The 25375-nt window shown below is 26.2% G+C and overlaps 1 long non-coding RNA gene across 2 annotated transcripts in view; it reads right to left on the reverse strand.

Annotated features, from left to right (window-relative positions):
- The window catches only part of LOC136076986 (uncharacterized), a 45379-nt gene that overhangs the window by 4958 nt on the left and 15046 nt on the right, over nt 1-25375 (reverse strand). For both annotated transcript variants that reach the window (XR_010636748.1, XR_010636747.1), the window contains exon 2: nt 22297-22395. This is a non-coding gene — a long non-coding RNA (uncharacterized LOC136076986). The remainder of the gene's footprint in view (nt 1-22296; nt 22396-25375) is intronic.

The following is a 25375-nucleotide window of genomic DNA, read 5'->3' on the forward strand; positions in this document are numbered from 1 at the left end:
GTAGTTGGGCCCGTTCTATCTTCTACACTTGAGCCCTTTTCCCATTGTTGTAAAGTTACATCTCCATTTCTTTTCTACAAATATTATTATGGTCATTGCTCAAAGGAGCTATCATATTTAGTTCCATCAATTAAAATTCATTCTTTTTTGACTCATCATTCAGCTAAGTCTCATCCGTTTTCTGTATCTGTCCCTGCATACTCTAAAAACTTTTATTCAATTAGATTTATTCCCCCCTCTCCACCACTCCAATACATATATATATATATATATATATATATATATATATATATATATATATATATATATATATATATATATATATATATATATATATATATATATATATATATATATATATATCGTCAATATTAATATCGCATATATATATATATATATATATATATATATATATATATATATATATATATATATATATATATATATATATATATATATATATATATGCGATTTTAATATTGACGATTTTTGCTTTTCTCCTGGTTATTCTTCTGATTATACATTTTATATTGACGACTTCTGCTCTTTCCTTGGCTATTCTTCTGATTATTCGCTTTTATATTAATATTATATAAATTATATTATATATATATAAATAAATATCAAACTTTAGAAAAAGTTTAAATTTATATTCATCGTTATTTAACTATGAATCCTCATCGTGATCGAGACACTGGAAGAAAATGGGCTTCGGGTGCCGAAAAAAAAAGAAATAAGAAAAAACATACAGATATGTTAAAGAAAATTAAACCAGTGACAAGTTTTTTTAATATATCATCAGGTACTAACACAACTTTTGATGCAGGTGCTAGTACTTCGCAAGATGTTTCAAAAATTGGTAGATATTTTATTATTTTTAATAGTTTGTTCAAGCGTAATTAAAAAAATAAAATTGCTGTAATTAGTATTCAAAGTAGAAAAAAAGCATTTTTTTATTTGGTTGTTAATGTTTTGGAGAAAAATGTATATATATATATATATATATATATATATATATATATATATATATATATATATATATATATATATATATATATATATATATATATATATATATATATATATATATATATATATATATATATACACTTTTTGCTTCGTTACGTTCTAATAAATATCTAAAACACAATAGAACACAAGAATTAAAAACTCAACTTGCCTATGGCCTCGCATATGGTAAATCCGCCACTGATAATATTATTACACGTACTGTTAAAAATGTCACTTAAATTTTATTTTTTATTTATATATATATATATATATATATATATATATATATATATATATATATATATACATATATATATATATATATATATATATATATATATATATACGTATATATTAGAATTAAAAAATGTAAAATTTTGCTAGAAAGCATCAACAAAGTGAGAAATATACCCTTTTTACACTTTTTTTTTAATGTTTTGTAAAACATAATATTTACAAGGGCATCTCGTACTTTTCAACTTTGATTAATAAAGTTGAGCCTTAGAATCTTTTTGCTTTTAGGTATATATATTATAGGATGACATAAATAAATTTATCAGAATAAAGGCAACATTTGCAAAAATAGACCTTAAGTTTTCAAAATTTAACTCAAATGGGGAGGGAGACCGAAAGCATATATGCCCAATATTATTCTATATAGATGGTGAAAGAACTTTTCATTAATGTTAATAAATATATAACAGTTTTAAAATATTTAGAGTGGTTCTCAAACCCTCCATCCTTACCCCCTCTACTCCCCACCCCACCTCACCATTTACATATGCCACCTGCATACATAATGAGTTTTGCCTGTTAACTTTTATAACCTTCATATTAAAAATATAAAGGTTAAAAAAGTTAACAAGCAAAAACTAAACTCATTTCTTTTTTTATAATTTTTTTTAGTAGAGGTACTAAAAAATGAATGATAAAATTAAATGAGGTCCTTCTTGCTGTTAAAACAAAGCATCATCGATCTATTTTCTGCTCTTGCACTGAATACCCATCTCGTCTCTCAAAACCAAAGATTGTTTCAGAAGCATCAGTTACGAAAGTAAAAATCTTGTTTTAAAAAGTATTTCTAAGACATTAATTTTTTTTTACATTTTTAACAACTAATAAATTATTGAGGATAGGGAAAGTTAACTTTATCACTTTAACTGTCCTCTCAACGCTTTGTGTGTGAACAGGGAAATTCGGAAATACCATAGGACAATCCAGGATTATTTTTAGCTCATTTATGTTCATTTTACAGATTAAAATGGGTTCATCGGTCTCTTCCCATGTTATTAATTTAGTCAATTTGATTGTATGCAATTTTTTTTTCTAGGCGCCCCAAGAAGTCCTTGCGGTCATATCACAGAGCACCGCGGAAGAGCATCTAAATAAAAGTTCACGCCTCCTTCTTTACCAATGTTATAACACTTGCCCAGAGGTGGCGTTAAACCACGGAACTCTAGCTTCTGTGACAAGCGGGCTAACTTCTGCGCTACGGACGCTTGTATGTTATAGGAGCTAGAGTTTCCATTTCCTAATTTTTCTATTTTCGGATATTGGCTTGAAACTGTAATTTCTTTCCATTTCAGTAACCTTAAGAAGCAACTTACCAATGGTTCCAGAACCATTGATAAGTTGCTCGATGGGAAGACACTGTCTTTGAGGTTGTCTTTCCATCGAGCTGTTCCATTAAATGCCGAAAGCAAAGTTCATTTGTGTGAAGACAACCTGTTAGCTATCCTAATTTTCTTTCTAATTTATTCTCTAAACAATGGACAACACCGCCATTATAACTTGCATTTGTAATTGTGCTATCACAACTAATGAACTTAAAGCTATGTTTAACATCATGCAAAGTAGACCATTAAATTATTTTACTTGCTGGATGTTTGGCAGGTTTAATTTTTGAAATTTCTCCTTTGGTTAAATGATGAAGATATTTACGCTATTCATCAGTCAAAGTATAGCAATCTTTCTTTTTATTTAGAGGATAAACTTTTTTTGTTTTTTCATTAAATTTCATTAAATTGGTTTTGTCACTTCTTCCATCAAAGAGAACATAATCTTCAGACATCTTCAAATTCGAAAATCTGACACACTGATATAACTTTAACTTTGGTCCTATGCACATTGTTTTTGTCCATCAATAAAAAAGAGCTGATTCCGGAACAAATTTAGCCTCCACCAAATCTTTTAAAAATTCTGAAGCAATTGCAGTTGCAGCAGTGTTTGAAACTTGATATCTCATTGCTTTTTTAATCTTCCTGTCAATGGACTTATCTGTAAAAATAACTGAAGTTATTATAACAGATAAGTCAGAAGACCGAAGTCAGAGTTTGCTTTTTTCAATTGCTTAACAACTTCCAATCTTGTTTCCCTATCCAAATCATCCAATGGATATACTTTCTTTTCTGGCGACTCTTTAACCAGTATAGCTTTACAGAGAACATCACCAAGAGTTGGTAGCTCAATTAATATTGATTTTACATATATTATTAGGTAATAATATTTGAAAAATAAGGTTTGTTAATGTTGTTATACTCAATGTTAATGTTACTGTTGATCAAATTTTATACAAGAAAATTCATGGCTTAATAATCATGATATTTTTAAAATAGTATAAAATTAATATTAATTCTATATTTATAAAAAAATATTGAACTAATATTTTTTTATAAATATAGAATTAATATTAATTCTATATTTATAAAAATTTTTTTTAACAAACTCTTTGTCTAAAAAATTCTCATATAAAATTGTTTTATGTGAAAAACTTAATTTTATCATAAAGTTTATACGGTTTTTTATTGCTTCCACATGAAAAAAGTAGAAACGCTTTAAGTTAATTTTTAGGTCAATAAAATATAGCAATAAATCAGTTTTTACAAATGAAGACTTTTTAAAAGTAGTTTTATTTTAACAGATCTTTAAGTAATATATTTTCAAGCAAAAAAAAAATACCAAGGGCCGAGTGTTTATTATAAAAAAGTTGGCTTACATTTTACAAATAATATGTATAATTTTCGTCAATATGTACACATTTTACACAAATTATGTTCAATATACATTTTATACATTTTGTATGATACATTTTACAAATTTATCATTAAAGTGATGATATTTTTGCATTCTGATAAGATCAACTTGAAGGCAAAATGTCTTATCATCGAGCCACTTTGTGAAATAGAAAAAGATGAAAGAATATTTTATAATTAATTTTTTTACAATAAAATGAAAAAATTTAAATTAAATTTTACACTTTAACATAAAAGTTAAATGTTAAAAGAAAAATAATTGCCATTTTTTTTTTTTAGTTTTAAAAATGAAGATAAATAAAGTTCATCAAGCTTTTACAATTTCATCTTGATATAAAACAACTTAAAAGATTGAAAATATTAAAAAGTTTGGAAATTTCTGAAACTTTATTTTACGATTAATTTATTAAATTAAGAATTTCGATATTTGCTGAGATTTTGTCAAGACAGTAAAGGCCAAGAACAAGACTAAAAACAAGACATTTAAGATATTAGACCTGATCCGTTATATTACCGCTTATACACATTACTCTATAAAGAAGTAATTAAAATTAATTAGTAAGTAATTACACATGGATAACACAGTTATGCACAAACTCATTCACTCTCAACACGTATTCACAACTCATATTTTGACAACCTAACAAAGACTGGTATGCGTAAAGAAATAGTGTGCCGTAAAGCAAGGTGAACAATGATAGCGAGGTGAATATGGACAGAAACCAGAAAATGTTTTTAGATATCCACAAAGTAACAAGGGCTGCTGATAAACCAGTGAAATTTTTTTTCTATTAAGTATAACCATGAACCCTATATATGGTAATATTTTTATTTGACTGTAATATTAACTATTGCAGTAAATTTTGTTTAAAGATAAGCCTGAAAATGTGAAAAAAAGTGAGTACAAAAAAACTTTTTTTAACATGTGTGATTGTGAAACTTTACAAAATTTTTGAATAAAAATTTTGATGAAACTGTGAGAAATTACAGAACTTACAACTAATAATGATATACTTTGAATGATTTCAAGTTTGTAAGAGAAAATATCCAATATCTGGACAGTGTGTGTTGTCGATTTTGTTCAGAACTTAAAAAAGAAGTGGAAATTGCATTTTGGCCGAGTTGATCAAGTTTTATACTCGGAAGAAAGTCTTCGAGAATCTCTGCGTCCTGCAAAATACGGAGATGGGTCTCACTTTATTTTTCCTCAAGTTGAAGACAAATCATTGTTCACGTATTTCTCAAATAATAGAATGTACAAATCAACCATCTCTTGAACGTAGAAATGTTTTGGAATTCAATGTATACTCTCAGAAATTATGAAAATTCCTATTTTGTTAATACCACAGACAGTGGTACCTGTACCAACTTTTTTTAGTACTAAGAATATACTACACCTGAATTTTTTTTTATTTTTATTTAAAACCTCTTGTATTAAATAAGCGGTCTTCATTTTTTTACTTTTAAAATTTAATTTGTATGGTTGTATGGTAATTTTTATTGTTAACTTGTGTTAAATACCTTTTAATAACTGTTGTTATAAAAAAAGTGTTATAAGTAAGTAGTTAATAATTTGTTGTTTTATAATAAATTAAGGGTTTGTTCAATTGTGTGCCTATTGTGCGTCCTGTTTAGTATTAAATGTTACCAGTGCACCTTAGGTTTACACACAACTTTTTTTAAATCTTTAACAGTTTCCCTATTATACTACTACCAGAGGTACAATAAAGACAATCATCTAAAACAATTGCTGTCTCTAATCACACCACATACGGGGTCTATAGGGACAGACAGAAAACAAAAAAACAAAAACAAAAAAAAGGTTAGCCATTAATTTTATTTCTCAAAAAATATGTAATTTTATAAGAGCAGCATACGGCCATACCTAGCACTAAATAATGCAAAACTATATATATATAAAAAAACCCTAAAAACTGTCTTATTAGATACAAGTTTTTTCATCTAACCCTAAAAACCCTAAAAACACGTATTTCTTGGTACACATTTTTTTGCAAGCGGAAAGTTGTAGCTATCAAATTTTTATCATTAATTACTAATCCATCCATTGTGTTGATATTTTTTGTACGGATCAAGAGAGCACAAAAAAGTAAATGTCCGAGACCAAGACTAGTACTCCAGGTTTTCAAGACCAAGACTACAAACTTCAATTCTAAGACCAAGATAGTTAAAAAATGAGTTTAGAGGCATCTCTAGACTAAGGTTATGATTGACAGTGCCTTACAATAATGATAGTTAAACATTAAAAAAGGTACTGTAAATTGGAGTGGCTTTGGCCCAGTTTGGATCTTAACATCTAGTGTATCGAAACATAAAAGTTTTTCCTTAAACACCTAGCACTTTTAGAAGTAGAAGAATAGTAGAAGAATTAGAAGTTAGAAGAATAATAAATTGAAAATATCTGCCCTACCACAATTGAAAGTTAATCACTTAAAGCATATTTTGGAAGGTTAAAATGGTAGGCTAAAGTCACCCCGCGTGTAATCAACAAAAAAAGAGTTATGAGTGTTTATGCAAAACACTCATAACTCTTTTTGTTATAAAACACTCATATCTCTATATTATCACTATTTTTATTCGTTTATAAAAAATGAATAAAAGTTGTTTAATTAAAATATGTACTTTCAACATTTGTTCACAATTTGGTATTATTAGTACTTCGGGCATTTATTAAGAACTAGTAATATTACTGTATATTAACAGGTACATTTATTTCTTTGCATAACTATAATATTTTAGATTTACAATTAATTAGAGGTGTGCACGACCAATTCGTGCACACCTCTATCTTTTTTTTAGATTCGTATCTGAAAAAAAGAAGAAAAACTTTTCGCTTTGATATAAGTGCTTCAGAAATTTTACTCATGTTTTTGAAACTTTGTTATCTCTTGTATTTAATTTCATTTTTTGTAATTAACTTTGTTGTAGTATACTTTTGTAAACAAATTAAAGTTATAAATCTAAAGATGATAAAACAGCTGTTTGTAAAGATTTATGTTTTTTACGACCGTTAAACTTTTTTTAAGTATATGTTAAAACTAATTCGAATGTTAAATTTATCATATCATAGTGTTTAAACAATCTGGAAAAGGCGGGTTGTTTTAAGGGTGTTTTCTCAAAACACTTAAATTTCTCTATATCATTGTACTTAGCTTTAGATTGCATTAAACTGTAAATATGCAAAATATTGCTGTGGTTAAGTTGTGTTTGGTAATCTTATAATGTCAGAAGTAAATTTTTTTTTATTGTTTTGTTTAAGTAATCATGTTGGATTGTCTGTGTTTTGCATTGCAACTACAGATGATGAATATAGCATAAACTGGAGACAAAAGTTTATAAATTTAGTTACACATGACAGAGTGTTTGACAAAAGATTAAAAAGAGAACTTTGTAAACGTCGTTAAACTGAGAATCAATTTCTTCATTGTGAGTAAATATAATGCAATATTTTTTTATGCTTAATAAGCTTGCTGCTTCAAAAACTTGGTTTAGTTTGGTAAATAAGTTAGTTAGTTGGTTTATCTATATATGGTATTTAGCATAATATTTAAATAAAAAAACTTCTATCAAGTGTTAGCGTTTTCCTGAATCAAAGACAACAATAAATTTACCATAAAACATTTTTTTTTTCAAGGTAAAAAAAGTTATTATTTTAAAAGAGAGTAAAATTATTTTATCAAAAAAATAATTAATGATTTTAATAATTTCCTATAAATACTTTCAACATTAATTTACCAATGCTTTTTAAACAATAATTCTAATACTTGAATTTTTTTGAATATTTTATTTAAAATAAGTTATATTATTGCAAATAAAATACATAAATATGTAATATAACATCCCGTAAGTTCACACAAATCATAGTTTTATATAATAATATATCAATCTATTTAAAGTCTATATGTGTAATCCAGACCAATATTAACATTATATATATATATATATATATATATATATATATATATATATATATATATATATATATATATATATGTATATATATATATATATATATATATATATAATATATATATATAAATATATATATATAAAAATATATATATATATATATATATATATATATATATATATGAAATAATATAAATAACTTTAAATTGTCTTAAAAATAACTAATTTCACTCCAGAAAGAACTGCAAATTTTTTTTTTAAGATATGTAGCTATAAAAATAGCCTTTTCAATTTTCACACCAAAATTTACTTTCATGAATATATATAAAAGTTGATTTTCACTTTAACTGGCATTCTTAATGCTTTTAATTTTGTTTGACTTTCTAAAGTTTGGAAATCTTGCAACTTGTCATTCAGAAAAAAAGGTGCGGAAATTATGATTGAGGTAACGATTATTGAGGTAATGATCATTGAGGTGATAAGTCACACCACCTTATGATATACATTTTTTCTCGTGAAACCTATGCAAAAGCCCCTCTTCTTTATTTGTATTAGAAAAACTTCTAACTCAATAATTAAACTAAAATTTATGTCTGTCTTTTACAAATTTTTTTCATTAACAGCAAAAACGATTATGAATTCATCCAATTTATTAAAATCTTCTCGAGAAAAAGTCTTTTAAACTTATTCGATTCTTTGACCATTCAAAAAACTTCTAATTATTTTACAAAATCTATTGACAACGACCTGTGTTTTCACGTCAGTTATTTTCAAAGACTATAAATTCACCAACGCAAAAATATGCTATTCTCTAAAGCAAAAAAATCGTAACGTAATGTAAACAGTTTTATACGCTAAATACAAATTGTTTTTAAGTTTCAGACACTTTATTATTGAAATTATGCATAATAATCATTAACAATTATGGAAATTATGTACGATAACCACTCGAAAAAAAATTTATTTTCCAAACAAAGTCTAAATTTCCTCAAGGTGAATAAAATAGTTTCAAAAATAAACTTGTAAATGCAATTATATTTATTTACTTGTAAATATAAAACAAAAAAATATATTTATAAAAAAAAAAAAAAAAAAAAAAAAAAAAAAATACAAAATTAAATTAAAAATTTAGTCCAACTTAAATTTTGTTCGATTTAGTTTCTGATGACAACTAAAATAAGTTGATTTTCATTTAAAAATTACATAAATAAAAATATCATTCACAGAGTTAGAACAAATATTAAGTGGCGTTTATTTAAATTTAGTCATGAAACCGAGTTTTAGTTTGCTAAAAGAAAAACGAATAAAATCACAAATAAAAAGATTTAAAATTAAACTAAGGTACTTTAGATTTTTTACACTCTTTGAAACAGATTATTTTAAATTTATTTTGTTTTTTTCTCAATGTCGGAAAAAAATATACATTTATTTTGATTAAAAAACAAAATCTTAACTCTTTATTACAACTTTTAAATTAAAATACAATCATTATATAATTATTAATCTTACTACTAAACCTAAATATTTTATCGTTCTAAGTCATTCTCATTTAAGTTGTAAAAACTTTAAAGTGTTAATTAATCAATACAAACTAATTAAAAACAATACAAGAAGTTCATTTAAAAATTATAATAATAATGCAAAACAACCCTTTTTATAAATGAAAAAAAAATTTTTTTTCTTAGTTTTTTTCGTCTTTCACTATAAATACAGTTTTCATATACATGTTTTTTTTATAATAAGCATATGAAATATTTGAAACAGGCTCTGGTATGCTTAAGCAAAAAGTTAAAAGAGGCTCAAAAATATGCTTAAGCTTAAGCATATTTCAAATAAAATATGCTTATTTCAATACTTTCAAAAAGTGTGCACGTTACTAAAGGTTAATGAATATAAGAAAAATAAAAAGTTGCCTTATGCTCTGTATTTGCTTTAGTTTTAATGTAGCTGAATTAATGTTGTAGTATAATAATAAAAAATAAAATATATATACTATATACAAATGTTATCAATGAAATCAAAGAAATAAACTTCGCATTCCTTCTCGAAGAATTTTGTTGGCATCTTTATTTATAGAATCATCTACCTCCACCGGTTGAATATTACACTGATTTCCTATGGGTTGATGGTGGGGCACTTTGTAACTATCAAGGCCCTCTGTTTTAACAAGTGAATCTTCTGAGCCATCAGAAGTCATTAAACACCCAATAATCATCCGACATTTCTTCCTTTGCTTGTCATACTTCGAAGTGTTTAAAGCTTTCCATGCTTCCCCTGCCCAATGTCTAATCAAAATTCGCCTCACTTTGTGCCATGCTAACTTTTCGTCTTTTGAAATGATGGCTAGCTTTGGTTGCTCTCCTTCTGGCCGACACATAGTTTGAAGGGAACATTTTCTTTTTTCCAATCCTGAGCCTGGTTGTGAGATCCATGTATTGTTGCACCTTGACCCTTGGGTACATACTTGTAAATTTTCTTTATTTTTTGTTGTAACTTGGATCTTAAGAACCTGTTCTGATACATGTTTCTCTGTATGTTGCATGCTATTTCCGTAATAATGGTTCCATTTCTTTCTAATATTTCCTTTTGTTTCTTTGTTTCGATCTCATTTTCAACTCCTTTTTTTGTAAAAATCGAACTATAACAGAATGTTTTATTTCCACGTTTGGATCAATGTTTAATTGTATATTTCCAGCTTTACTCAAAAGCCAGGAAAAGTTAACAATATGACCTTTCGATCTGGCTTGTAAAAATTCTTAATATAACTTCGTATAGTTCAAGATACTTTGTGGAACATCTTTCCTTCAGGAACAATTTGCAATAGGATGATTTGGCATCTTTAATAATAGTTTCTTTTTTTTAAACCATTGCGAAATCTGACTTTATGTTACACCAAATGACTCTGCTATAGTTTCTTGATTTGCCTTATAACTATAGGCATTAATTGCTTCTGCTTTAAAAGCAGCAGTATATTGGTGGCATTTTTTACCAGCTAATTTGCTAGACTCTTCACTTTTTTTCATTGCACTAACAACTTTATTGACTATGTTATTAGGTACATCATTCACTGCTAGAGTGATAAGTTCTTCATAACTTTGAAGAACTTGTGATTGTGAATGTTTACAACCTTGTTTGCTAATTCCGTGAATAACTTTAACATGAAAAGCTAGTCCTTGTTGGTTTTTAAATAATTTTTTGCAATGTTCGTATTCAATACTAGTTTTAACAGTTTTAACGGCAATCGGATTTCACTCATATCTCCTCTGTGCATAACATTTTTTGTAAAACTAAATGCTGTAAATGTAGGCTGCTTTCTCTTTATTCTCTTTGACATTATAACTATTTTTAACAGTATCTGAAAATAAGACTAAGAAATAAAAAATAAAATAAACATTTTGAATATATATTAAATAAACTACACATTAAGAGCGAGAGAGAATAAAAGAGAGAGAGAGAGAGAAATAAAACACTTCAGAGCAACTCTTAAACTTTATGTTTTCCTGTTCAAGTATCAAGGTTTAGATTTTGCAACACAATGACTTCATTACTTCATAAAGTTGTTGCATTGCAAAACATAAACTTCGGTCTTTGTTGATTTTTTTGGTTTAAACTTAAAAATATATATATTTAAAATGTTTAATTAAATAAAATTTAAATCTTTTAAATGGTTTATCAAGGCTCAGGAACATGCTTACATATTTTTTTTCCAAATCTGAGCCTCCTATGCTTGTAAGCATTATACTTACAAAAAAAAAACATGTACATACATATACAACAAACATAAATAGCTGGAGCAAGTAGAAGACATAATGTCTTATCACCAAGGACCATTTTTATAAAATCATAATTTACAAATATCTTATTGTAAAGATGTAAATAAATAAACTAGAGAATAACATATCGTATTGTTTTATATAAGTTTTAATACATGAAGTAGCTAATAGTATTTGCTAAACTGCTTACATTTTCTACAGTAGCAAAAAAAAACAAAAAAAAACAAACAAATATTACATACATACACATACCATTCTGAGAGAGACGTAATATCATTAATAAACTTTGTTATATGGATTTTGATAATAAATTATTTTTCTAATTTATCTTAATTTTATATTTGAGTTTAACTTTATTTGAAAGAAACATTTAAAATCAAGCATAGTGTAATCCATAAATAAGAAGTACTGTTTAGATTCCTTTTTAAATAGATCTAAAGAGGTTATCTTTTTATTAACTATGTCTGATAATGTTTTCCATAGATATGGTCCACGATAATTGAGTATAAGCTCAATTTTAAACTATATTTTGGAACAACGAAGTTATTTTTCGAGAACCTTGTAGTGTATTAATGACAGATTTCACTAAAATAAGATTCAAATATTGTTGGAGATTAGTTTTATATATATTTAATGCTCCAAGTAAAAACACAGAAGAGGTTCACAAGGATCCTTCTTTCTTAGCACCAAATACAATTCGACATGCATATTTTTGTTTACTGTAAAGGTTTTTTAGTTTTGTATGATTAGTACTTGCACAAGCGATATTACAGTAAGTTAAGTAACTATGAATAAAAGCAAAGAATAAACCTTTTTGTGATTTAAAATTAAGAAATAGTTTAGCTCTATATAACATTCCAATAGTTTTTGAAATTTTTTTTCCAGACTGGTTATATGATATAATGTTATATGTATTAATTGTAAATGTAAGCAAATAACTGCAGCATATTTGTTCATTAAAACCAAAGTTAGCAAACCGGATATCATAAAATAAGCCGGTTTGAGATACCTAGCATATAACCGGGGTCCTAGATTTAATTTGGATATTTGGAACACTACAATAATTCAACTTCTAAAGGGTTTAATATGCACTAAAATAGTAACACGTTTAGTCATAAATAAGCTTTTTTACTTTCTGCATAACCTTAACAATCTAAACTTTCTGTGCTCAATATAAGTGTTTGATGATAAGAATTATAAATAAAAAATTAATTTTCTAAGTTTTTTTAAAACTTTAAAATAAAAATACTTTGATAACACAAAATTTTTATAAGTAAAAAATTTTCATCAGGAAATTCATTCTCTTAAAAAAAAGGGATGTCTGAAAAATCACTCTTTTTGTGTGTTGAAATGTTTTTTTAGTCAACCAAAAAATATTTGAGAGAACTCATTCTGCTTGCTTGTCTTCTTAATTTGGAAGGAGTTTGTGAAAAGCAATGTTTTGAAAGGTGTTTTAGGAATGCAGTGTTTTAAAATGTTTCAGTTAAAATCTGTTGATGGAGGTTAGCTTTTTTTTCCATTATTCTATCACTTTATTTTTTATAAATTTTTAGAGAAAGCAATTAAATTTTAATTGTTATTTTTTTCTTTTTTATGTTTTTAGAAAAAAAAAAAATTAGTGTCTCCGTTGCTAAGAAAAAAAGAAAGTTATCGGCTTGCCATTTATGGCGGCTTCCATTAATGGTCCACTAAGTAAGTGATGAGCAAACCTCCAATAAACTACTAAAAAATGCCTATAAAAGTCCATTACAAATCCACTAAACTCATGGTCCACCAAGTAACCGATGAGCAAAACTCTAAAATGTCTATATAGATTCACTGAAATTCCCCTATAGAATAATTCAAGTTGTTTAATATATCCAGCAAACGTTCTGTCGGCGATTTTCAGTGTACTTTTATAGTTATTTTAAGAGGACCACTGTAGTTCTGCTCATCGATTACTTAGTGGACAAAAGTGGTTAGCCAACGATTGGCCACTATATTACATGATGGAATTTATTGGCTGGCCACTTATAGCGGATCCCACTGATGGTTCACTAAGCAAGTGATGAACTAAACTCCAATTTACTGCTTAAAAGGCCTCTATAGTTCTATGCAAATCCAGGAAAACAATGTTTGCTGGGTATCTGTAATTTATCAAAGCTGTTTTTCACAGTTCACATTTATTCGTTTTTGCTTAAACAATTGCACTTTCTCAAGTTGACCGTTTAATCTGAAATTTTCCTTGAAAATTTCAGATTAAACGAACATGAACATAAAACTTGCAATTGTTTTCAGTAAAACAATTGCAAAAATTGATCAAGTACTGAAAAACTTTTCTGTACTTGATCAATTTTTAAATTCATTTAACAGTTGATTTTTGTTGATGATTTATAAATCTTTATTTTTTGGTCAGTGGCGTAACTTTAAATTCTGGGCTCCACGGTAGATTTTCAAAATGCCTTCCCTTGTCAACAACTTGTCAAACTTTCAAAAATCCCCCCCCCCCCTCTCTTCCTCCTATAAAATTACGTCAACAATGAGTTATTTCGCTCCCCCCCCCGGCTGTACTTAAGAAAAAGAAAAAGAAAAAAAAATAAGAAAAAAAAAACATTTTAAATAGTAGTAATAGTAGTAGTTAACAACTTCAAGAAAAAGTAATTAAAAGTAAAATGTTTAAAAAAAAATTCAACTTTTAACTTATGAATATTTTAATAATATATATTACCATTTAAAATTATAAATGCTTGCTCTCAAAAAAATTGAATAGAAGTAACATACAACACTCTTGGTTTAAACTTCTTCCAGTGCACGGTAGGAGGTAAAAAAATTAAATTCACGCAACCTATCGAAGAACTGGTTGAAGAAAAAGTTGATATTATGTCAATAATAAAAAAATCGTTTCAGTTGTGGAATTTAAAAGAACAAAGAGAAACATTAAAACTTTGATGGGGGAGATTCCTCAATGTTTTCCGAAATTATTACTATGATAAAGAAATTATACTATTGATATTTTTGACAAGATCTTCACGATCTTCTTTTGCATAACAAGTTTATATTTTTATTACGATTTACGAGTTTATTTTACATTACGATTAATAATTGCAAGCTTATATATATATATATATATATATATATATATATATATATATATATATATATATATATATATATATATATATATATATATATATATATATATATATATATATATATATACATACATATACATATATATATATATATATATATATATATATATATATATATATATATATATATATATATATATATACATACATATACATATATATATATATATATATATATATATATATATATATATATATATATATATATATATATATATATATATATATATATATATATATATATATATATATATATATATACATATACATATACATATATATATATAATTAATCATCTGTAAATTATGAAACATATATTGTTTTTGAATGGAACGGTGGCATTCGGGTAATTTGGGATAACGGATACCATTTGATAATGCTACCCAATAATCAACAGGCGGATACCTATGTACCCGTCGACAACCAAATCCAATTTCACATTGAAAGCAAACTATTTCTAATAGAGTCTAGTATAACAAAATAATTCATTTGATAGTTTGTATAAACCAGGGATGGGCAATCTTTTAAGATCGAAGAGCCAAAGTTTACAATTTATGAAAATTAATTTTTTTTTTAAGTGACTCTATTAAAAAAAGATAGGATTGAAAAGTCTTTTTTTTCAAAAGAAATGACCTTTATAAACTAAATTGTATATTCAAAAAAAAATAAATAAAATGAAAACGTTTAGAAAAGGGCAATAATACCAAACATGCGACCTATAAAGACCTATTTAGTTTCAAGTAAAAATATTGGATGTGGAATATTAATTTTTTTTATAGCCATTGAAACTTGTGTCACGGAAGAACCCTATCGTTCCATTCGTGACACAGGTTTCAAATGCCTATAACTTAAAATTTAGAATTCTACTAACAATGTCTTTTCTCAAAATTAAATAGATATTTATAGGTAGCATGCTAGGTATTATTACCCCATTCTAAACATTTTTATTTCTTTTGAACTTTCATTTTAGTTTATAAAGGTTATTCCTTTTGAAAAACAAACTTTCTAATCCGGTAACGTTGTTGACTTCAACTTTTCTTGACCTCCCTCCTCCCTCTAGTCAAAAACTGTCAAAAATTTCCAGAATAAATTTTGTTGACGTAATTAATGGACAACCCTTTTGTTGTGTATAAATAAATCTTTATAAAATTTTTATTCAAATTTTTTATCACATTTGAAAGTTTAACAGAATGAGAAAATTAAAAGCAATAATTACCTAAAACTTTGAAATTAAAATAAAATAAAAAAGATAGGGATCGTCCATAAATTACACAATGTTGAATTTCAATAATAAACAAACCAAAAAAAGATCACCGGTTCTCGCGTGCAGAACTTTTAATTGAACTGAATAGAAATACTTTTTAGATTTGAAAGTGGACCCCTTTGCCTGCTCCCCCCTCCTCCCTGCTAATGCGATTCCTGCGGGCCCATAGTTTTGCTACTGATTTGGTTTCAATCACTGAAAAATTTAAAATTTAAGAAATATGTGAAAAAAACTTCATAACTCATCATTTAGCTAACTAACTTTTATATAAAAAACTTTTATTTAAAAAACTTACCAATTAAACGAATTAAAAGTTTCTTTTAACTGATAGGATCTGCAGTAGGCATTTTGAGCAATTCATCGGAGTTTTGCTCTTTGGTTAGTTAGTGAACATTTTATGGAATCCGCTATAAATGGCCAACCTATAACTTTCCGACATGCTAGTCATTGGCCAGCCACTTTTGGCGCCTGCTACCAATGGTCCACTAAGTAACCGATAAGCAAAACTACATTAGACCGCTCAAAATGTCTATATAGGTCCACTGAAAATCCTTTATAAATATATGTTTGCTGGGGATAATAACTAACATTGTTATTAAAATTTATTCTGCAAAGGCATTTTTTAGGTACATTTTTTTTTCCATTATGGATTTGATTCTAGTTAATTTTTTTTTTCAAAATTGAAATCCTTTTGAGTAACCCACATAAAGAAGCGATGCCATTTTGTAAAGTTATTAAATTTTTTTAAGTTCATTATTATTATTATTATTTTTTTTTTTTTGAACTCCTCATTTAATTTTTATGTCACAAAAGTTTTGATCAAAGCGGTCGTCTTTACATTTTTGTGGTCATTTTAAATCACACAAATTTCCTTTTTTTTTAAAAAAAAAACACCCTGAGTTCTTGTTTTATACTAAAAGAAAATTATTATACTCAGTATTTTAAGGATATTATTTTAATTCATAAAGCATAGTCATCAAAATCTAACAGAAACATAAATTGGTCAACAGACACAAATTCAGACCGACACTGGATCGAAATAAGGCTGCTTGAGACGCCATTACCCCTGAACGATTGATAATTATTGAACTCGTCAATGGACCGTCATTTTCTAGCAGTTATTGACCCAAAAGGATATCCCAATAAATATTAATTTACCTCAATAAATATTAATTTACCTCAATAAATATTAATTTACCTCAATAAAGTTTTCTTAACTATTCATACAAAGAACTTTCATGATTTTTGTATTAAAAGGACCAAATAATTTTTTTTACAGGGTGTTCTGTTTAAATTTTCCCCTTACTCTGTACCTATAAATTATTTATACTTTTTTTTTTAACTATAAATATTTAAGTATAAATGATAGATAGTACAAATGTATAATTATCTTAATGTTATAAATTTTTAGCCTAAAAAAATAATTATACTTTATTAGACTAAAAAGGTTTAGATCTCAAAGACTTAAATCTCCGGGAAGTATATGCATAATAAACATCGTGCTTTGCTATTTATTTTGTTACCACAAACTAAACAAATATTTGTTATTATAAATTGATATAATTTCAATAAACTTTATTGTGAAATTTACAATAAAGTTGGTTGAAACTTAATTATTTTATATTTTTATTATTTACAATCTAAATAATTTGTAAATAATAAAAATACTCAACTGCAGTTGCTAGTATCATAAAATCGTTGTTCGTATTTAAAGCATCTTTTAAAAATTTTATTCTAAACGCACGGCCTCGATTTAGAAAATTATGTTTCTAAATTTTATTTGGAAACTTTACTTAAATAGTTGTCAGCATACTCATTTTTACTTAAATAGTTGTCAGCATACTCATTTTTACTTAAATAGTTGTCAGCATACTCATTTTTACTTAAATATTAGTTTTATATCATTTTTAGTTGTCATAAATAAGTATAAAAGTAATTCCTTAGTTTCTGTCTACATGCTTTAGTTGATAAAAAGATAAAATCTTTTTATCAACTAAAGCATGTAGATTGTTAAATTAAACTTTTTATTAGCTATTTACTCATAGCAAACTTTTAATTTAAAGTAAATTTAATAGTAAATATCACACACACACATATATATATAATCCGTTTTTATACAACAAAAGCATCCGATAAAAAGTAATTATAGTTATTTAAAAGAACATATAATGGTGCTATTTATATTCATTATTATTATTTTATAAATTGTTCTATTTAAAAAACATTTAGAGCTCTATGAAAAAGCTACATTGCGATTTATTTAAATAGTTAACTTCTGAAGCTCTGTTTGGAGAATATTTAAATATATTTGTAAGTTTATTATTCATAGAAGTAATCATAGAAGCTTATTATTCATAGAAGTAATCATATAAGCTTATTATTCATAGAAAAAAAACACTTGAACTTATCATTATTGAAAATATTAGTGTCGTCATCAAAATTTTGACACTCATACAACTTGAGGCTTAATTCATATTATTAAAATAAAAAAGAGAGTGGCCCTATAACGGAACTTTCGAAAATACCAAGTAAATAGTTTAAAACTTTACACGATAACCATTATCAACAAAAATAAGATATTTATGGGATGATAAATAACTTCTAAACCAATTTATGACTTCTCAGTTTATTGAATAACTTCAATAGATTATTGAAATTAACCACGCAGTCGTAAGACACCTTTTTTAGCCGGCGTAACTGAATTGAATTTGCAGTCTAGCCAACTTAGTTTTGTGTTTGTAAAACATTGTTGAAGTTTACTTTTCTTAAGTTGATGTCATTTGACAAAAAAACGCTGTTTACTTAATGGTCTCTAAAGTTATTGAGGATTACATATATTTTGTTAATAAACCAACTATGATATAAATATGTCACCACAGTTTTGGATAATAAAAGTCCTTGTTTATTTTTTAACGCCAAATTTGCAGATAAAATGTTATTTTAGACAGATTTTTAAATAGTTATTAGATTTAACTAAATGGTGTCATCAAAGCAAGCAGCGACAACATATGCATAAATAAAATGGTCATTCATAATTATTTACATTTTATTTACATTCAATATTTGTTAAAAAAACTGTTTTTTAATTAGAAAGCCATGTAAAAAGATTTTAAAATTTAACTGTAAATGTATGTAGACGACATGAATTTTTTGACATTACCTGACACATAAATATATGTAAATGAATACTAAATCCAATATTATTTCATTTTACGTAGTGGTTTTCGTAATGCAAAGATTATAACATTAATAAATAAACTTATATAAATTTAATCATTGTAATAGATTTATGAAGCTAGAAAGTTTAGTTATGAATAAAAAAATAAATTTTCAAAATAATTCTGTCAAATATTTTTTGACAGAGTTATTTTGTCTGAATCAAGTCTGTCAAAACTTAGTATTTTATATTCCTTAACTATTATGGAGTTTATTGCTCTCCAAAACAACAAAAATTTTTATTGAAAAATATAATCAGTATTAGGGTTAATATCATAATATAAAGCACCAACTAACACAAAAATGTGTTTGTCCAATGCGATAACTAATGCAAAAGCGCGGTTGGTTTGATGGCAAATTAAATGCAATTGAGTTAACAAGCGCTAATTGTGGTTGGAATAGATAGCTATGCGAATTCAACGCTTACATACAGCCTAATTTTAAAATTTGTGAATATAAATTATAACTGAATAAAATTTATAAAACTAATCTATAATTGAACCGCTTAATCGTGACTATTCATGGATTTTTTTTAACTAACAGCTTAAACTTTCAACTAACCGCTACCCTATCAACATCTTCAACTATTGACGATGTACACCCGTTGCGCAATCGTTAGAGTTCTGACCAAGAACCAAGAGGTTCGAGATTCGACGCCGGCTTCAGTCCAATAAACGGCATTGTTAAGAAAGGAGGCGTGAACTTCCTAGGTAAATGCTATTTTGTGGTCCTCTGTAAAAAGACCGTAAGGACTTCTGGGAGCCCCTTAATAACCACATACACACATAAAAAAAAAAGAAAAAAAAAGATGGTAGTAAGAAAAAATGAACTGTTAGATTAGTGTGAAGGATTTAGATTAGATTACTGTGGAGAAAAAAATTCATTGGTTTATCAAACCTATGTGTTCTTTTCCGTTTCGCGGAGAAACAAGTTAAGTGCAGTACTACCAAGCACGTGGGAGAGAGGCATGGAGAAGTTAAACTTGGTGCTTCTTGTTTACAATTTCATTATTAAATAATAATTCGGTAATTATTAAATTAATTACCGCATAACCATTGACGGGGTAATACAAGTAAGACAAATTTTATTCGATGAACCCAATTACATATGGTTTTTAAAAAAAAATATTTTAATGATTGTTTACTTTAACTATATTATGAAGCTGTTTATTGTATTATGTGGTTGTTTACCGTATTATGTGGTTGTTTACCGTATTATGTGATTGTTTACTGTATTTTGGGGTTGTTTACTGTATCATGTAGTTGTTTACTTTAACTATTTTATGAAGCTGTTTATTGTATTATGTGGTTGTTTACCGTATTATGTGATTGTTTACTGTATTTTGGGGTTGTTTACTGTATCATGTAGTTGTTTACTGTAAATTTTAAAGTTGCATTAAGTCTTTAATGTAGTTACATTACATTTTATTACAATTAGTTACATAAAGTTACACTAATCAATCAGTCAACTGATTCATTAGTTCATAACCATTTAAAAATACGTATTTTTAAATTTTACTTTTAATTTCAACTTTTCGCTAAACAACTTCAAAGTATCCTTTTATGAAAGTATCCTAATATGAAGCTATCCTAATATGAAAGTGTTTGTAAAATACGCAAAACCAATAAGGTATATGTTTGGATGATAAAAGTCGTAATGCTGTTATGGGCTATTAGATCTCCAAATAATTATAAGGGTTTCTGAAATCTGAAAAAAGAAGAAAATATTTCCTAACGAAGTCAAAATAGTTATTTCTACATAGATAATTAAAAATGAGAGTTATCAAATATTATTATTTTTTGATTTTAAAAATTTTTGCTTTTTTAATTTACATTTAACAGAACTTTATCAAAACATTTTTTTTCTGATCATATAATATAATAAATTTTAACAAAGTTACTATAATATTGAAAAATAAAAGCCTAAGCTTCTCGTTTTAAATATTATACGATATACAATATAAACATAAAGGGGCTTGAAGGATGTTAAGATGACCATTAACTAAAAAAAATTTCATATTTTCATATATCAACGCTCTTAAACATAAAATTCGGATATCGCTAGGATAAATTTTGTGTCAATATAATTATTTGGATTATTATGGTTACCAATGAATTTCAAATCAAAAACACGTGCTCGTTTTTTTTTTTTTTATAAAGAAATAATTTTTTTTTTTTTAAATAATCTATCTATAAATCTATTTTTTTTAAAGTTAATAAATACTATGAACCACAGAGACCGCCAGGTTTTATGTCGTGGCACTCAAACCAATTCATTACTATGTAATAGTATTATTCATTCTGTTTCAAAAAAAAATTATTTCTGAAATCAAAATGCGTTGCTGTCATACGTTTTTAGATATAACTATATTCTAAAACTGTAATAAAGTTTTCTCATTTTTTGCTGAAACTCAAAAAAATAAACTTAAATAATTGAATAAAAAATTTTTTTTTTATCACTGGAAACCACTAAAAATATTTTTCATGAAGGAGGCTTTAAAATTCATTTCACAACATTTATTTCTTGATATGTTGCATCCAAATTTATACATTTTTGATAATTGTATAATGAAAAGTTTAATAAAAAAATAAATTTAATGTTATAATATCTAATTTTAGGTTTATTATATAATTATTATATAAAATTACTATATAAAAATTACCTATATTACCCCCTATTTTAACTAAACTAAACAATTTTTAGATGAAAAAATAGTTCAGTTTGGTAGTTAAATAGTTTTTAAATTGCGGAAGGTTCAATTGCTTTAACAACTGATATCTTTAACAATGACATTCAAAAAGACATTTTAGAATCTGACATTTCTGACCATTTCCCAATAATTCTGACTCTTAACTCAAACGCTTCGACTAATAATAATTCTAAAACAAAATTTATTTGTGATTTTAATCTTACTAATATGAACCTTTTTAAAAATCAATTACCTCTTTTGAACTGGAATCATATTATTTTCAAAGGAAATGCTGATACCATTTATGAGACCTTCTTTAAAACATTCTACGCCGTATATGATGCCAACTTTCCTATTATTGAAAAAACAATTAAAATGAAAAATTTTAATAACCCTTGGGTTACCAAGGATTTCAAAAAGTTGTCATTAATAAAACAGAAGTTGTACATAAAGTATCTTAAAACGAAATCATCTGAAAAAAAAAATATATACAAAGATTATAAATATTTGTTTGAAATAATTCGTAAACGCTTAAAGAAAAATTGCTCAACAATATTAAACAAATTTAAAAATAACTCTAAGCGCACTTGACAAGTAATAAAAGAAATTACTGGCAATAAAAAAACATGCTCATTTTCCCTCCCCCAGAGGATTATAGTTGAAAACAAATGTATTCATAAATCAAAAGCTATATCTGATGAATTTAATGAATACTTTATCAAAATCGGCCCTAAATTAGCTAATAAAGTTCCCTTTACAACAGCCGCCTTTAATGATTTCTTAGTACCAATGGATGATTGAAACTGTTCCAAAAAAATATACTCATAATTATCTTTTGATGAATTCGAAATCTTTAAATCACTAAAAAAAAAGCAATGGGAGCTGATGGAGTTAATGGTGAAATAATTATCGAGTGTTTTGATCATCTTTATGATATTCTTTTTAAAGTTTATAAATCATCTATCCACCAAGAAGTTTTTCCTGATCGAAAAAAAAAGGCAAAAGTTATTCCAATTTTGAAAAAAGTAGAAAGAATTTCTACTTAAAAAAGTAGAAATTCTTTCTACTTTTTTAAAAATCTTAGAGCGTATTATGTACAATAAATACACAAGTATCTTGTTTCTAATAATCTTTTATATAATAATCAATTTGGTTTTACAAAAAAAAATTCCTATTAACATGCAATCATCCAATTTGTTTGAGAAATTTCAAATTTCTTTCAAAGATCTCAGTTTACATTACGTGTTTTTATTAACTTGTCGAAGGTTTTCGATACTGTCGACCAGGAAATCCTGCTGGAAAGACTAAAATACTACGGAATAAACTATATAACTATAAAATGGCATTGAAGTTACTTATCAAACCGCAAACAATTTATTTTTATTAATAACTGTAGCCAAAGCCATTTTCTAAATATTTTCTGTGGTGTTCCTCAAGGTTCTATCTTGGGGCCACTTTTGTTCTTAATCTATATAAATGACTTAAATAAAGCCTCAAACTTAATGAGTATCTTGTTTGCCTGTGACACCAACTTATTCCTGTCTAATAATGACATATCCAAACTCTTTTCTACAATGAATGATGAACTTAAAAACATCTACTTTGTTCAAATGTAGAAAATTATCTGTTAACATTATTAAAACCAAATGGATTTTTTTGCATTCGCTTTTTAAAAAACGCTATTTTCTCCAAAACCTGCCCAAAATATTTATTGATAAAGTCAAAATAAAAAAAGATTTTGTAACTAAATTTTTAGGAGTGGTTCTCGACGAGAGCATAACATGGAAACTGCATATTGACTATAATTGCTCGAAAAGTAACGGAGTCTCCGGAGATTCCAGATCAATTTTAATCAAAAAAGTCTTAACCCAACTTTATTACTCATTTATTCACACGTATATAAATTATGCCAACATAGCTTGAGGAAGCACCGAAAAGTAACGGAGTCTCCGGAGATTCCAGATCATATTTAATCAAAAAAGTCTTAACCCAAACTTATTACTCATTTATTCACACGTATATAAATTATGCCAACATAACTTGAGGAAGCACCGAAAAAAAAAAGTTAAAATGCCTTTTAGAAGCATGCGATCTGATCGATTAATTTTGCGGATCATTTTACTCATTCCAAACCATTATTTATGAAGATGAAAATACTGAATATTTACGAGCTCAATGTTTATAACATTTATGAATTATTTACATATGGAAAAACGATTTAACTTTCCCTTTCTTTAAAGACCTTTTTTTTTCTAAACCCAATTAATAAATGTTTAATTAAAAATAAAAATTTTTGTATATGAACCAATTTGCGAAACAAAGTTTAACAAATTTAGAATTACATTTTGAGCACCATATCTTTGGAATAAAATTGTTATACTAAAAAATAATAATAAAATTTAATAAAATTTTGATACATCCAATACTTTTCCGATTTTCAAAAGAAAACTTAAAGTTTTTATTCTATCTTTTGGTGATATATTTAGTTTATTATTGATGATATTTTTATAACAACCACGTTTTTGTCTTTTTAGTTGTAAGACAGTTATATTTTTTCTTTACTATTATAAAGAGATGTCTTACTGTATTTACTTTGTAGATATATTTATATATGATATTTATATATTTGCGCTTTTATAAGTTCTGACGATAAGATCCAACTTTTTTATTATATATAACATTAGTGGTTTGATTTACATTTTCAAATATATCACAATTTATTGTAGTTGTTTTGTCTTGTTTATGTATTGATGTAAAAAACTTGTGAAAAGTTTTGTTGATAAGATCATTATGATCTTCATTCAGAAGCCTTGTTTGTTTGTTTTTGTAAACAACGACAAAAATGTAAACAAACAAACAAAAACAAAAATTTACATTAAAAAGCGCTAATATTCGCCATCTTTTTTATACTCGGTTATGATTGAATTCCTTTTCATAGATAACTTCAAAAAAGCCAGGTTTCTATCGACACTTTGAAGCAAAACTGTTTAAAAATACGCATTAGTTTCTGATTGATCTGAGCCTAACCATGATGCCTAACCCTAAGCCTAACCCTGACACATAACATGTACATTTAATTGCGGCAATTCCTATTTGTCAGTCGATGTACGTTCATCTATAGCGCTATATCTTATAAGAATTTTAAAAAATAATTATAAAAAATATATAAAATCATAAAAACATTCCATTTAGTTTTTACATAAAAAAACATTTTATTTAATTTAAAGAAAATCTGATTTTTAACGACAATAACAATCAGGTCGTGTAATTAAAAAAATATTTTCTAAACGACCGATATCTAAATGTACTCTCGAGTCCTTAATAATAAAAGG

Source organism: Hydra vulgaris, chromosome 02, assembly GCF_038396675.1.
Source record: "Hydra vulgaris chromosome 02, alternate assembly HydraT2T_AEP".
Lineage (NCBI taxonomy): Eukaryota > Metazoa > Cnidaria > Hydrozoa > Anthoathecata > Hydridae > Hydra > Hydra vulgaris.